Raw genomic sequence first — 16,654 nt, forward strand, 5'->3', positions numbered from 1 at the left:
AATTCAGGACAACCTGGTGGCACGTGCACATGTGCATAGGCACTGGTCTCCCATACACAAGATTGATATTTGCACAAATTACATGTCTTTGTACATCCAAAAACTGGCATATTTGTGAATATAATATAATGACCATGTCAAGTAAACCATGTTATCTATCACCTCCAATAGTTGATAGCCTGAGAACAGTTAGGATCTACTCTGCAACTGGGGAATGTATCATGTTTCAGTGCTTAGCAAAATCTACCAAGTTTCATAACATCTCAAAATGTTCCTTGTATCCAGCTTTGGTCATCATCTCCCTATGCTGTGCCACCCCCATCCCCAGACTTCGTAGCCTTCATTACTTCTGCTTCCAGGAGCTTGTTTCAGCTACAGATATTAAGAGCACATAGCATTTGATCTGTGTTTGGCCTGTGTGGCTTAGTGCAATTTATGCTCTGGTGTTCTATCCATGTTACAAATGACAACATTTCTTCCTGTTTAGGGCCATATAGTATTCATTGAGCATATTTTTTCATAGTGTTTCTGTCTACTCATCCATTGGTGTCCACTTAGATTAATTCCATAAATGGGCTATTGTGATGGACATGGGTGGGTGAGCATCATTGATTCCAAATCTTTAGGATTTGCATCCAGAAATAAGATTGTTACATTCTTTATTTTAATATTAATGTAAATGTTTAAAAGATGGTCCATTTTTTAAAGCTAAGAAATTGAAATGTTATTATGATAATAGATTTTAGTATGATTTCCCATGTATGGTATTGGAATAATTTCCTACCTTCTAAAATGTTACCACATTGTTCATGTTGTGGTTTTTGTGTTCTTAGAAAACTTGTGTCAGCTTCATTTGCTGGCACTGAACTCTGGCATAGCGATAATCAAATGTTACAAGTTATGTATTTTAGTTGTAAGTCCTGTCTTTATAGTAAACAACTCATTTAATGTAATAAACCATAGCCCATTTCCTTTTCCTTTACACTGAACATTTTTCCCCTATGAAAGGTCTAACTTCTGATCCTTATTGTTTTTCATGTAACAAATATTTACCAAGTATCTACTACATGTCAAATACTTAATATATTAGAAAGAAAAGAAAACACCGATTCTGTCCCTGAGCTTGGTCTGGGAGCCAGTAGAGTTCCTTGTAAAAATCCCAAGAGAGCTGAGTGAGGTAACCCAAACCCAGAAAGACAGTCATGGTATGTACTCACTCATAAGTGGATTCTAGATATAAAATAAAGAACAATCAGACCACAACCCATAGAACCATGGAGGCTATATATATAGCATGGAGGTCCCTAGGACGACTGAGGCTTATAATAAATTTCGGTTTTAGTCAATTATTGAAAAAAAATAGCCAAATGAATGGAAACATGAACTATGAACCAAAGGCTGAGGGGCCCCCAGCTGGATCAGGCCCTCTGAATAGGTGAGACAGTTGATTGGCTTGATCAGTTTGGGAGGCAACTAGGCAGTGGAACCAGGTCCTGGGCTCATTGCATGAGTTGGCTGTTTGAAACCTGGAGCTTATGCAGGGACACTTGGCTCAGTCTGGGAGGAAGGGACTGGACCTGCCTGGACTGAGTCTACCAGGTTGATCGCAGTCCTCGGGGGAGGATTTGCCCTGGAGGAGGTGGGAATGGGGGGTGGGCTGAGGGTAAGGGAAGGGGGGTGGGAGGGGGGAGAATAGGGGAACCCATGGCTGATATGTCGAACTGAATGGTATTGTAAAATAAAATTAAATAATTAAAAAAAATAAATAAATTCTTTAGGAAAAAAAAATCCCAAGAGAGGAAGATGGGTGGCCTTGGTTCCTCGGAGAGTGTGTGCTTCAGGCCATCTTCTCGATGGAGCTGTACAAAAGGGATGATGCACACTGGCATGGAATAGGGGCAGATGTACATCCGAGACTGTCATGTTCACAATACAGCAGGAAAAGCAATGGCGGGCTGCAGTGTAGACAGGCATTAGAGCCCATTTACTGGGCAGGGACTCATATCTGGTGTATGTGCTTTTTTGATTCATTGGGTATGAGATTGGCTCAAACTTCTGGAGATACTGAGTGAGGAGGATGGAGAACCTAGGAATATGTTTGTTGGAATAAACTATTACAGCGTTTCCTATTGAGACTTTACACAAATGGACACTCCCTATGATGCATCTTAATCTTGGCTCCATAGCTGCTGGTAGAACCCAGATTGGTCGCACAGAAGCCTTAAGAGTAATTTCAGGGATGTGTCCATGGATGCAGGGATAGTTCAGGAGCTTGCATACCCAGTTTGGAAATTGTTTTAAGTACTGTCCTATTGTGAAGACACACCATGACCAAGGCAACATATAAAAGAAACCATTTAATTGGATGCTTTCTTACAGTTTCAGGTTAGTCCATTATGGTGGGAAATGTGGCAGCGCTGGAGCAGTAGCTGAGAGCTTACATCTTACCTTCAAGATGGAAAGATGGGGAAGCGGAGATTGGGTCTGATGTGGGCTTTGAAACCTCAAAGACCACCCCCAATGACACTTCTTCCAACAAGCCGTACCTCCTGATCCTTCTGAAAAGTCCACCACTTGGAATCAAACATTCAAATATATGAACCTGTGGGGGCCATTCTGACTCAAACCACCACAGAGAGTCTGGGCCATTCCAAAGAGTCTGATCTATCACAGACATTTATTTCTGAGTACCTCAAATGCTTTGTTAATAAGCCTTCACTTCAGTTGTCATGTGATCAGCTCATTACAACCTCGGGTGATTGTATGGGATTACATGTTAAAGTCAATTGCATTTCTTACAAGTTAGCCATTCTCTTTTCTATCTCTTCATTGGATTAATGGCCAGCAGTCTGTCAAAGATTGAATAGTCTCAGTCTTAAAGCAGTAGTCACTGCCTGGCACCATCCATACAGTTAAGGAACAAAGGATGGGGTGCTGAACGTGTCTTACTCAAAATCCTTTTCCTTGTTTTCAGATACGTGAGTTTTCCTGTGTGTTACCCAGCCCCATAAGAATTCTAATTCTCCAAGGAGGGTCTGTGAAGCAAAGATGAGTTCCTCTTTCAGTTCACAGGTTACTGTTTCTACATTGAACATTAGAAGAGCACAGCTTCTTCAATAGTGCAGAATGGTGCATATCCAAATGTCCTAATCTAAAGGTGATTGCAGGAGAAAAACACAGTTTCCGGCATTTCTGCCAACCTCAAAACATAAACTCGGGAGTCACTGTGTTTCTTTCAGTAATATTTGCTTCATAGGCTCTCCACAGCACAGCCATTCCATCATCTTCCGCTTTCCCTTGTGGACACTGAGGCAAGAGTTTGTTTAACTTTCAGCCGTGTTTACTGTCTGGCAGTAAGTGACCCTTGCCTTCTCGTCTCCCTCGGACTGCAGTCTCCTGGCCGCGTCTTACTTTGGATTGGAAAGGATTCCGATTTTGCCAAACAACCCTGGGTCATCTTTCCTCACCTTCCTCACTTTTGTTTATCTTCTCACTTGGCTCTCCCTGGCCCAACTCATTCCTAACTTCAATCTGCCTGATTCTTCCATTTTGATTCTTGCCCTTCTCCACGTAGAGATTTTAAAATCATGTGTATGTGTGCACCTACACACACACACACACACCCTTTAAAAATAGTCACAAAGAGCTTAATTTGTTCCTTGATCTAACCATGCATCTCAGAATGTCATAATTTCCCCATCAGGCAGGCAAGTGTCCCAATAACCTCATCTGGATCACAATGGTGAGGGGCTATCTTTCTCTGTGAGGCGTGCGGCTCCCATTATTACTAATGAAAGGTCTTCATGTGCATTAAGGGGAAACTGGGCCTCTAATGAGATACGGAGAAGAATTGCAGCTGATGACTTCCACTTCTAGCCCACTGCACTATAACAGAAGTGCACTCTCCGGAGGCAATGGGCCAAAGAAATACAGCATGCATGTGCTGCCTCCATCAAATATCTGTTCTAATGGGAGGGTTTGCTTTGACTTGTAGTCTATGATGCTTCATACACCCTGAGGGGAGTCTTCTGGAGGCAGAAGAGCCAAGTTTGGAGAAGACAGTTCAGAGACTGATGACACTGTATTTGAGATAGCTTTAGGTGCAGTTCCCTTTGTATAGTATTGCTTTACAATTTACAAAGTACTTGTTATTATATTTTTTCCTGTTCAGATACATCGGGAAGCAAATGCCCTTGGTACAGAGAATAGCGAGGGAATGAGCTGCCGGCCCTGCTCAGGGGTGATGGAACCAAACTTGAAGCAGATTGTGATGTGCCCCCCTCAGATTGGTGCACCCGGACTGGAGATGACAGGGTCTTTCTGGCTCACCCTAACAGTTGGCTTTCTGTTTCCCTTTTGAAGCTGTCCTTGGATTTGTGTCCTTGGATTTCACACACACACACACACACACACACACACACACACACACACACACACACACAAAAAAAAAAAAAAAAAAAAAGCTTTTGAGTCTTCTTAATAACTTTTCCCCCATCAGCGACTGAGTTGGTTTCTTTACTCTCAATCACAAAAAACAACATCCTTATTGTTGTTCCAAGACTTACATGCTGTTAAGTAGGCTCCAACAGATTTGGGAAGAGGAGGTCTTAAGAGTGAATGTGATAATCAAATGAGGTGTCAGGAGACCTGCTCCAGTCTTGGCCAGCACTAACACCCATTCAGAGGCAAAAATGGGTCCCCAGAGCTCTGGTGAGGGACCTGCAACATCCTAGGTCCCTCGCCCTTTCAGACGAGCTTGTGGTAGAGCATATCTCTAAGTCCAAATGTTGTCCCTTCCCGACTGAGCTTTTGTGTTTGCAAGTTTCCTTCTGCTGCATCCTGGACTGGGAACACAAATGCTGCACACTCAAAGAGGAACGAGAACTTAGATGGAACTGCAAACTCCATCTCCCCATCACCTTGACTGTTCCAGCTGGGAAGTGACTGGGAGAGGTGCGCTCTGACTGCTTTGCTGGAGACTGGAGCTATAAACAGGTGGCAGAGCATGCTAAATTTGGTCAGAGATGAAAACATTTCAAGCAAACAGAAGTCAGCTATATTCTCTTGACAGTGAAGTATTTCTTCAGAGATGCAGATGTCAGTTTTAGTGAAGTACGAGTCAGCTTTGGGGAGAAAACACTTGGAGGTATTTGTGTGTATTTAACAGCAGTTGCTTCTCAGGGAGCCCTGGGTAGCTGAAGCCCCTTTGCCCTGGCTCCTAAGGTCAGGTGATTTGTGCAGAGACCCTTCCCTAACACAGAGGAGAGAAAGTGGCATGATTTGTTAGCAACAAAGACATTTGCATTTGTGATACGCCTGTCATTCTGTTCATTCTTCTGTGAATTCACAAATGTACAGCAATTCAGAACTCATCCGGGGTAGAAGAAGGAGAAAGAGAAGGTGTTGATTTGGCATGCTAATGAAGCCCTGATGTGGCAAATCTCCGATGACAATCTTCTGTCTTGTGCTGACGGACTGGAGCAATTTGGGGGGCTCTGCCCTGAAGTGCTTAGAGGCTGATAAGGCAACTCCCGCATGAGTACCGAATATAATAATTGTGAGCAGTAATTCATCAGCAAAAAGAATTCAGAGAGGAGCTTCCCTGTCAGCTGAGCATCTTGGGCTCTCATGGCTTAGCAGTCTTGACTTCCCCACACAGAGCATCGGCGCAGGTACAAAGTAGACTTCCACTTTCGAGAATGGTGTCATCATCTTCAGCTCTGTGCCACACTTGGAACACTTTGGGTGCTCATTCAGCAAACGCGTGGATCAGACCCAGCTCGGTGCTGGGGGTGGCAGGGATGCTGGTGTGTTAAGGGGCTTACCAAAAAAATGGCTCTCAAAGTACTGCCCCGTGAGCATCATCTGCAAGCCTGTGAGGGCATCGAGTTTTCTGGCTTCAGCCTAGACTCATTGGATCAGGAGCATCCCGGGGGTGTTAGGGGTGGTGGTGGCCCTGGCCACCCTCCTTGTGGCTGGATGGAGTTTGCCCTGGAATCTGACCATGTCGCTTCCTGGGAAGGTTTCCTCACCCCCCCCCCCCACCTTTAGGTTGCCAGATGATATCAGGAGGACTTTACATAATAACTTACCGACTCACTGGAACCTCTAGAGGCTGAAAGGGGTGACTATGTCAGGCCTTGGAGGAGGAGGGACAGAGATGGGAGGGGTGGACAGAGGAGAAGGAGGCTGGAAGGATCTCATGGCCTGAGAGCCTTCCAGTTGCAAGGCAGTAGCTTTCACAGTACTATCTGTATTGGCCGTGTAGCACCTGAGTCAAAAAAGGACAGCATGTGACAACCATGCACGGAGAAAATCCCCAGAGATCTTAGCTGTGCATGGGGTGGGAAAGAAAGCGGAGCGATCTATTCCCTTCCCTCATTCTTAGCTCCCCCAAATTAGGGTCAAGACGTCAGATAAAAGGTGACAACAAAGATTGGAAAATGTGCAAGAGGTTTGTAGCAAAAACAAACAACAACAACAACAACAAAATGGAATTTGCGAACACAGACTTGCACCTTATAATGAGAGGGCCAGTGATGTGGCTCAGAGGGTAAAGGTGATTGCTGCCAAACCTGACAACCTGAGGTTGATCCGTGGGACTCACAGGGTGGAAGGAGAGACCTGGCACCAGCTTGTGGAGACTCACATATCAGTCTCTCTCTCTTTCCTCCCCCCCTCCACCTCTCTCTCTCTCTCTCTCTCTCTCTCTCTCTCTCTCTCTCTCTCTCTCTCTCTCTCCTCTCTCTCTTCCCACCTCTGTCTCTCTCTGTAATAAAAATTCTTTTTAAAAGAAAAAAAGACATGTTCATGTTGACAAAAAAAAAAAAACCATACTTTTCTCAATTTTGATATTCCACCAGAATTATACAGGATTTTTTTTTTTGTATCTGAAATGTCTCCAAAATATTGGAGTCTTCTGAGGGATTTCTTGTGGAGTTAAGTACTATCAATAGAGTACTGTACCAAGGACACAAACCTGCATAGCTTCTGGCTATGAATCAAGCCCCCCAGGCGCAGGGAATGGACTTATCCTCTTTCTCCCTGCCAGGGTCCCCCTCGACTTTTCCATTCCTACTTCTTGCGGTGCCTTCTGATAATGATCTTTCTTAAAAAGAGCATATAGGAGTTTAGATTTCATTTGTTACAGCTTGCGTCTGAGGCTCTGGGAAGATGAGAAGTAACTGAAGAGAACAGTAGCAGCTGCTTAGCCAGTTGTTTCAAAATATGGCAATAAAACCTTCAACTGGAAATTCGCTATTTTTGTGTGGGGATGTCTGTCATTGGCTGTGACCAGTTTTGAACCCGCTTACCAAGTAAATGCTTTAGGCGAGGCACTGGAAAATGCTTACGACAGGTCAAGACCTTATTCCTAAAGAAAGTGCTATAAACAGAGCCCAGATAAACTTTACATATATAAAAAATTGTTCTTCCCTTTGAAAAGGACAGGGGTGGATGCTAATTATAAACCAGGTTGTTTAATTGACTTGGACTAGAAGGCAGCCTCAGTTTTCCGAACCACTGTTGGAAAAAAAACCAAAAAAACAAAAAAACTCTGCAACTGATTTGGCACCTAAATTCAAAGGACACATACTTGGAGGAAGAGGGTCAGTTTTGATGGAAATGCAGTTTATTTGCAGCACAGAATTTTGAGGCGTGGGATGGGTAAAGTGTAAAGTAACATCCCTCACCACACTAGGCTAGCGCTTCATTATTCCTGTAAATGGAATTAGCCCACAGCAACAGCGTGGACAATACAGGTTATTTCAGTGAAAATGGGGTTTCATTTGCCTGTGGAGCGAGGCACGGGGTGTCTTTAATTGGGCATGCCCCAGTGCATTTGCGACGACGGTATTCAGGGAGGCAGGGGATGGCTGGAGCCCTGGAGCCTGATGGCAGCACCCCAGTGCTGTGGGCTGTTTGATGGGAAGGAGGGGGGAGTCCTTCAGCAGTTCTGAAAAGCAGGGGCTGCTTTTGTTCACTATGCCTGAGCGCTACTTTGTAGGGATAGGTGGGAACTTGCCTGGCCAAACACGTTTTCAGTACTAGTAGGAGATGGCAGTGATCTTTAATAGCAGGAGACAGTGATCTTTACTTTAAAATCAGCAAGATTTCCTCCATAAAGTGAAGTGTGATCTATTAAGAGAGGCAGCACGGTAAGGTGGGTGACCCTAGACCAGTGGTTCTCAACCTGCGAGTTGCGACCCCCCCCACCAAAAACCTCTATCACCCCCCAAATTTACATTACGATGCCTAACAGTAGCAAAACTGCAGTTGTGAAGTAGTGACGGAAATAATTTTATGGTTGGGAGGTCCCCACAACATGAGGAACTGCATTAAAGGGTTGCAGCAGTGAGAACCACAGACCTAGAGACGTACTGCTGGTCTGGACCTGAGCGCTTTCACTTTGAAACTGTTTGCTGCAGGCCACAGCCCCTCCCTGCTCTCTCCTTAGCTGCGGTTCTCCAACTCCGAGATTATCCCATTAGCTTGATTTTCAAGAAACCGTCATACTGGATCTATCAGAAGATGGCACTTGCACTTGCTTGGGGCCAGTCCCCTTATCACGTCGTATATGAACGTGTGCAGTAACATAGGCCTTATAGGATGAAATTACATTAGAGCATTCATTAGAGGGTCGGCTGTGTGGACTGTGTGACCGAGACATCACAGAACCTGGTGGCTAGCAGAAGTTCCCAGGGCTGGCTGACCCGAGATTCTCAGGAAAGGGGCCAGGGATTGGTCAGCTTTTCTCTGGAAGGGGCCAGACACTGCTTTAGACTGTGTGAGCCATATGCTCAGGCCAGCAGCTGCTCAGCTCTGAGTCAGTCAGAAGGCCACTGTAGACAGTATAGAAATGACCGGTGCGGCTGTGCTTCCGAGAAATGTCAGTTACAGACTCAAGAGCTGGCTCAGAGCTGGGGTGGGCCTGCTGGAGTTTTCTGGCCCTAGCTGAAGGTAAAGGGATGCAGTGAGTGTGAACATAGGTTAACTGAGAGTTTGGAGACCCCCCTCACTTGAGTTCCAATTCTGGCACTGACCATATCAAGAGAACTTCTTTGAAGCATAATTAACTGGTTTGCCGGGTGATTTAGCATAAACTCATGAAAGAGCATAGAGAAAGATGCATTTAGGAAGCATATGTAAATCTATAGTTTTTATCTATGGAGATTATTACTTTTTATAGCAGGAATTACTACCGTGATGGTCCTTGGGAATATGATCATAAATATGGCCACTTCCCCCCTGTCTGTACAGAGCCTACAGTCTTCTGGGGCCGTTTCCTTTTGGAAAATTGTTGTATGATTGAAATGAAAAGTGGTTCCGTGGCTCTGCAAACACTGCTCCCTGCCCTTCTCTTCCTGAGTACCGTAAAGGATGGTAAAAGCAATCTAGGGGAGCGAAGAACTTGACTTGGTGTCCGTGACAGCCAAGGGCTCAGCGCCCTGTGAGGCTGTGGCTTTCTGTGGAAGAATCCGCCAGGATGTTGATGCAGCAGGCTGCTTCCAGCAGCAGCTGTTTCCGGCACCTGGTTAACGAATCCAGGAAAGGCCGGTGCTCATTAAGATTCCCTAGTCCCAGAGCTGCGTTTTATGGGTGGGGAAACTGAGGTACCGCAAGGGTTATGGGATTGGCTGGGCTCACAGCCTGCTGGAAGCTAAAGACGGGATTCAGGCCAGCACAGCCGGTGGGCCCTAGGAACTGGACCAAAGCCTCTCTCCCGGGATGCCTTCGTCTCAAGGGCAGCTGAGACTTCTCAGAACCACGACTCCAATTAAGCTTAAGACCGCTTCAGAAGACTGGAGGTCCTGCTGCAGGAGTGTGTGTGTGTGTGTGTGTGTGTGTGTGTGTGTAGTGTGGTGTGCTGCTTTGACAAATGAGGGCCTCCAATCGGGAAAACAGATGCCTCTTTCGGACCAGAACACTTAAGAACTTGGCAGCCTCAGAGCTGAGAGCTGGAGGCTGCAGTGTATGGACAGTCACTGTGTCACTCCCTGCAGGAGCAGGTTAGGACTGTCGCTTAGGGGCACACGGCACCCTTGTCTCTGTAGAGAACTGTCCTGGAACCGAGACGGACTCTCGCCTTGATAGCTGTGGTTCTCCACTTGTCTGAGGTTTCAGAGTTGGAACAAACACTCCATGGCCCTTGTCAGCCTAGGGCAGTGGTGGCCACCTGGAGTGAAAGGTGTGCTGCCTCCTCCCAAAATAGCAGGGAGCTGGGTGTAGGCGTGTTCGGTACAGTCTGAATCAGCTTACTTGTTATGGTTTTGTGTTCTGCAAATTCAACTCCTTTTTTGTTTTGCTCCCTGTAGCTGAAGTTTTCTCTGGTCCTGCCCAGCCCCACGGACCCTGCAGCCACTTGTAAAATAATCACTCAGAAGCTTATGTTAATTAAAATTGCTCGGCCATTAGCTCAGGCTTACGACTGACTAGCTCTTACACTTAAACTCAGCCCATTTCTGTTAATCTATATGTTGCTACGTGTTCAGTGGCTTTACCTGTGTGCCGTTACATGCTGCTCCCTGGACGGTGCCTGGATGGTGCGCTGGCATCTCCTCCTGACTCAGTCTTCCTCTCCTAGAATTCTCCTACTTATCCTCCCTATATTTCCTGTCTTGCTACTGGCCAATCAGCCTTTTATTTATCAACCAATCAGAGCAACACATATGCACAGCTTGCAGAACATCCCACAGCAGTTCCCATCTATCCAGAGTCAGGCCTCACTGATGTTTCATAGTTACCCATGATAAATAGTAAGTTTAAAAAATTTGTTGGGAAACTAGGTGATTTTAATGTTTATTGAAGTAGAATATAAAAAAGGAGCGGAGCAGGGGGATAGGCCCAGCTTAGAGTAGACAACCATGAACATAATCACAGTGATAAGATTGTAGCATGAACCTTAGAGAGTATTATTAATAAAATCAAACCGGGGGCCAGTTATTGGGGTGAAATGCTGGATGGTCAGAGAGACAGAACAAGCCACAGCTAACCTCACCTGGCCAACTTCTCAGGTGATCTTGTTTCCTCAGACTGGAAGCCTCTGTGTCCTCATATCCGAATGGCTCTCAGCTGAACTGTGCTGCTGGAAGCCTGAAAGCTTAACCAGGCAAATGCTTCTAGTTTCTGTTTTCTACGCCTTATATACCTTTCTGCTTTCTACCACCACTCCCTGGGATTAAAGGCTCGCTTTCTGGGATGTCATCATGCCTGGCCATTTCCAATGTGGCCTTGAACTTACAGAGATCCAGAGGGATTTCTACCTCTGGAGTGCTAGGATTAAAGGTGTGAGTGTCACCATTTTCTAGCCTTTATATCTAGTGGCTGTTCTGTCTCTGACCCCAGATAAGTTTATTAGGGTGCACAATATTTTGGGGAACACAATACCACCACATAAGATGAAGGCTAAGAATAATCAAATGGGGGCCGGAGAGATGGCTCAGAGGTTAAGAGCACTGGCTGCTCTTCCAGAGGTCCCGAGTTCAATTCCCAGCACCCACATGGTGGCTCACAACCATCCGTAATGAGATCTGATGCCCTCTTCTGGTGTTCAGACATACATGCAGACAGAACACTGCATACATAATAAATAAATAAATCTTAAAAAAAAAAAAAGAATCAAATGGAACATTGGAGGACTGAAGGCCAGCTGTCCTCAGAAATGGCGGTGGGCGGACAAGGGGGCTCTGCACAGCTCCAGAAGCCAGCTGATCAGAGTTTGCTAGAGTGTTAAGGAAAGGATAAATGTGGATCTTATGTCCCGCAAAAATGTCATAGGTGTTTTGTGGTGACAGGTGATGAAAAATCTAGTTAGCTGGAGCCTCCTCTGCTCCAGATCGGAGAATTCTCACTGTGCACTAACCACATTGGCTTCCTTCTGTGGAGGCAGGGTGACAGGGATAGAATTTATATTTGCACTCAGTAGTTGTTGGTTTGTTTGTTTTGAGACAATGTTTCTCTGCTTAGCCCTGACTGCTGTGGCACTCACTATGTAAATCTGGGTGGCCCTCAAAAAAAAAACAAGGGATGTGGGTGGAGGGTAGTGGGCAAAGCCCACTGATGGTCATGTGACAGTCCCTGTGAAGGAGATTAGTCCAGAAGGAGAGGTGGAGAGGAGAGTCTTGGTCTGCAGCCCAGATCTTAGGAAGTTGTGGCAGATGAGGAGGGAGCCCCTAAAGCAAGCAGCCTGTCAGTGCCCACAAGGGCCTGTCTTGACTGTTGTTCTGAGGGGCTGGGAAGCACCTGGGGGGGGGGGCACTGCCTTGCATAGACACTATGGGTTCAGAGGCCAGCAGGCTACGGCAGCTCTTTCCATAGCAGGGGACCAACACAGCACATGTTTGAAGGCTGCCATGTTGCTTACCTCGAGCTCATGGCCTTGAGGGGAGACAGGCGTTCAGTAATAACAGTGGTGTTCACGGGTGTGCAGTGTCACCAAGAAGGAGAGGAGGTCATGTCACCGAACAGTGCTACAGGGGACCTATTGCTGGGAAAGGTCAGAGGCGCGTCCCTGGAGAGGTCTGAACGGCACACTGGCCTCCAGAGAGACAGGAGGAATATATGACAGAGAGGATGGAAGGCTGGGGCTAAGGGATGAGCCAGAGAAGAAACGGAGTGAGGGAAGGAGCTGGGGGTGGGGGGAAGAGGAAGAGGAGGAGCAGAAGAGAAAGTGGGAGAGGGAAGGAGAGAGGAGAGAGAGAGAGAGTGGGAGGGAAGAAGGGGGGAGGGCTCTGTTCCCTGGCTTGCTTTCTCCTTTCTTATTCCATCTAAGACTGGTACTAATCATACCTCAATTAATCTAATCTAGAAAACTCAGAGACATGCCCAGAGGTTTGTTTCCATGGTCATTCTAAATCCCATCAAGATTAAGCATCACAGTATGTAACCAACTGTCCTAGGATTTCTGGGGTTTCCTACAACTCATTTTCCCTGGTGCCGCTCTTTCTGGGGGTGGGTACCAAGCTCATGATAGAACACCAGTGCCCACATTCACTCCTCAGCACCACAAACAAAAATAAAAATTGGGTGAGAGACACAGCTCAGTGTAGAGCATTTGCCTAGCATTTACAAAGCCTCAGGTTCAATTCCAGTATTGTAAAAGCAACAACAACAACAACAACAACAACAACAAAAAACCAAAAAGCTACAGCAAAAGAAAAAAAAAAGTTGGTTTTTTTTTTCTTGACCCCAAAAGCATACATTCTAAGGCAGTGGCTCTCAACCTTTCTAACTGACTTTTTAATACAAATCCTCAAGTTGTGGTGACCCTTAACCATAAAATTACTTTTGTTGCTACTTCATAACTATAATTTTTGATACTGTTATGAGTCCTAATGTAAATACCTGATATGCAGCCCCTGTGAAAAGGCTGTTCGACCCCAAAGGGTTTGTGACCCACAGGTTGAGAACAACTGTGCTAAGGAAATCCAACTGAGACCTTTTACATAAAACTCAAAGTCATTAAGACTTGCTCCTGCCTGGCGGTAGTGGTGCACGCCTTTAATCCCAGCACTCGGGAGGCAGAGCCAGGCAGATCTCTGTGAGTTCGAGGCCAGCCTGGGCTACCAAGGAAGTTCCAGGAAAGGTGCAAAGCTATACAGAGAAACCCTGTCTTGAAAAACCAAATAAACAAACAAAAAAACAAAAAAGACTTGCTCCTGCTCCAGCACTTGGGAGGCAGAGGCAGGAGGATCTCTGTGAGTTCAAAGCCGGCCTGGTCTACAGAGTGAGTTCCAGGACAGCCAGGATTGTCATACAGAGAAACCTTGTCTTGGAAAAACATAACAAAACAAAAACAAACACAAACAAACAAACAAACAGATACTTGTGTCTTGAACCACCTGTGACCCAACCAAGAGTCCTGACACTGGGCTGTCAGGCACCATTGTGTTGAGAGAGTACAGGGGGGAAGGTGGAAGAGAGGGAGAGAGAGGCAGAATGGTTCCCGGGCAGGGGAGAGAGGTGGATTTGGAGAGGTGAAGGTGGTGATGTGAATGGCCAGCTGGTCACCCGAGTCCAGGGAGATGTCTGGGCCTGGGCTATGACCAAGGGCCAGGTCTTGGTCTGAGGCCTGGAGCAGCTGAGCTGACATGTGTTGATGTCTGTGGTTCCTATCACTGCTGGGGGCTGTGCAGGGGTATGTGGTCTGGGCTGCCACCTAGGGCCGCATTGGTGTCCGAGGGCCACGCTGCCATGGGGGCCATGCCAATCTGGGTGGCCTGAACAGCCACCCGGAGTCATGGTGACATCCTGGCCCTGGCTACTGCCAAGGACCATGTCTGGGTCCGTGGGTCCTGCTGCAGCTGGGGTCTGTGTTGATGTCCCTGGCCCATGTTGTTACCAGGGGCTGGCCATGCAGATGCGCAGGGTCTGGGCTACAACCTGTGACAGTGTTGGTGTCCGAGGGCTGTGCCACTGCCAGGTCCAGGCTGATTTGGGTGGCCAGTGCTGTCAACTAGGGTGATGGTATCATCTGAACCAAGGCTGAGGCAAGGGCCATGTCTGGGTCCATGGCCCTGCCATAGCAGGGGTCTATGTTGATGTCTGTGGCTCCCAAGACCATCAAAGACCATGCCAGTGCTGGGTTTCTGGGCTGCTACCTAAGGCTACATTGGTGTCCTGGGGCCATGTTGGTGTTCTGAGGGCCATCCATGCCGCTGTGGGGCCATGCCAATCTAGATGGTCTGTGCCACCACCTGGGACTCTGGCGACATCCAGACCCAGGTTGTTGCCTAGGACCATGTCTGGGTCTGTGGCCCTATAGCAGCCAGGGTCTGAGTTGATGTCTGGGGCTCTTGTTGCCACCGAGGGTCATGTGATGACTGTGGCCTGGTTCGCCGCCTCAGACCATGCCAGTGCCCAAGGACCATGCCTCGCCTGGGGCCATGCTGATCTGGGTAGCCTGTGCTGTCACCTGGAACCATTGAGACATCTAGGCACCAGCTGTTACCTAGGGCCATATCTAGATCCGTGGCCTTGCAGAGGCCAGGGACTGGGGTGGTTTCCATGGTTTCTATTGCCACTGAGGGCTTTGCAGATGTCTGGGGTCTGATCAACCGCCTCGACCATGTTGGTGCTCCGGGGGCCATGATGCTGCTGGGACTGTGCTGATCTGGTGTGTAACAGCTGGTGCCTGTGTAACCTTGGGGGTCAAGGCCACTAGGGGATGGGGATCTGGGGGGTGGGGTGGGGTGTGGGGTGTTGACTGGTTTCAAATGGTCAGGTTACCAGGACATTTGTTATCTGCACTCCGTATATTTACCAGGGCCATTGGCTCTCTCTCAGCTCCCTGCAGTTAACTCCTGGCTCCGGGAATCCAGCTATGCTCTGTGTTTTGAGATGTAGGGAATAAGGTCAGGGCTGGGAGCAGGAGAAAGGGAAGCGATGAGTATCTGGGTCCTGGCACGAGGCAGCCAGACAGCAGGAGAGAAAGTACCCAAGTATAAAGGGGGGGTGGGGGTGGGAGTGGGCACGGGTGGGGGGCGCTGACAGACAAGACAGGCTCACTGACAATTCGTAAGAGCATGAGGCCCCAGGGAGAAAGATAAGAGTTGGGAGAATATTATGCAATCTTAGACACACGGCAGAGGCCTCTGCATCTGTCATCTTAGATGTTGCCCACTGTGTGTCTGTCACAGCACTGTCATTGATGACCCCAGCTCTGTGGCCCGCCATACATGACTTCTTGTCTCATGCCCACTGTGAGGTCTTCATTCCATGAAGACACACCGAGATTGCGCAATGTTTGCTTTTAGGAGTCTGACTTTTTCCTCATTTAACGTCATGTCACCCAGGTTCATCCATGTTGTAAATGGCAGGAATTTTTATTTCTGAGGCTGAGTCAATTCTAGTTCATCTCTGTCTTCGCTGTCTCTGTCCTCTGTTCCCTGTTCACTTGAACCATCCAGGGCAAGGATCTAATGACTCAAAGCAGAGAAGAACGAAGGATGTAGCCTCCTTTTGTGTACAGGTTTAATTCGTCCCGGTTTGGGGACATACCTACTGGAAGAAGACTTAAGCTGCTGTTAGACTGTGACTGAAGTCTCCCGGTGCAGGACCAACTATGTTCAAGTTAAAACCTTCCTTTTTGATTAGACAGGAAAGGGGAAGTGCTGTGTGATGTCTTTCTGTGAATGTGTTGCTCTGATTGGTCGACAAATAAAGCTGTTTGGCCTAGGGCAAGTCAGGTCATAGCTAGGGCAGAAATTGAAGAGAGAGACAGGAAAGAGAGAGGCAGAGGGGAGAGAGACACCAGCACCACCAGGAGAAGCAAGACGTGAAAGTGCCGGTAAGCCACAGTCACGTGGCAACTTATAGATAAATAGAAATGGGTCAAGTTAGAAGAGCTAGCTAGCAAGAAGCCTGCCATAGGCCATGCAATTGGTAATTAATATTAAGCCTCTGTGTGTTTACTTGGGACCAAGCAGCTGTGGGACATGGATGGGAGAGATTCGTCTTGACAGCGGGACCAGACAGGACTGGAGAAAACTTTCGACTATATCCTGGCCCAAGCAGTGTGGTTATACAACAAAGATGCATTTAAAATGAACCTGGTGAGGGTTTCTAAGAATGGTTCCACAAAATGTTGCCCCTGAGACTGCCTTATAAGTTCCATATGAAGAGAGCTGTCAGAGCCACGGTTCTTCATTCTTTCTTC

Source organism: Peromyscus maniculatus, chromosome 20 (assembly GCF_049852395.1).
Source record: "Peromyscus maniculatus bairdii isolate BWxNUB_F1_BW_parent chromosome 20, HU_Pman_BW_mat_3.1, whole genome shotgun sequence".
In the NCBI taxonomy this organism is placed as follows: domain Eukaryota; kingdom Metazoa; phylum Chordata; class Mammalia; order Rodentia; family Cricetidae; genus Peromyscus; species Peromyscus maniculatus.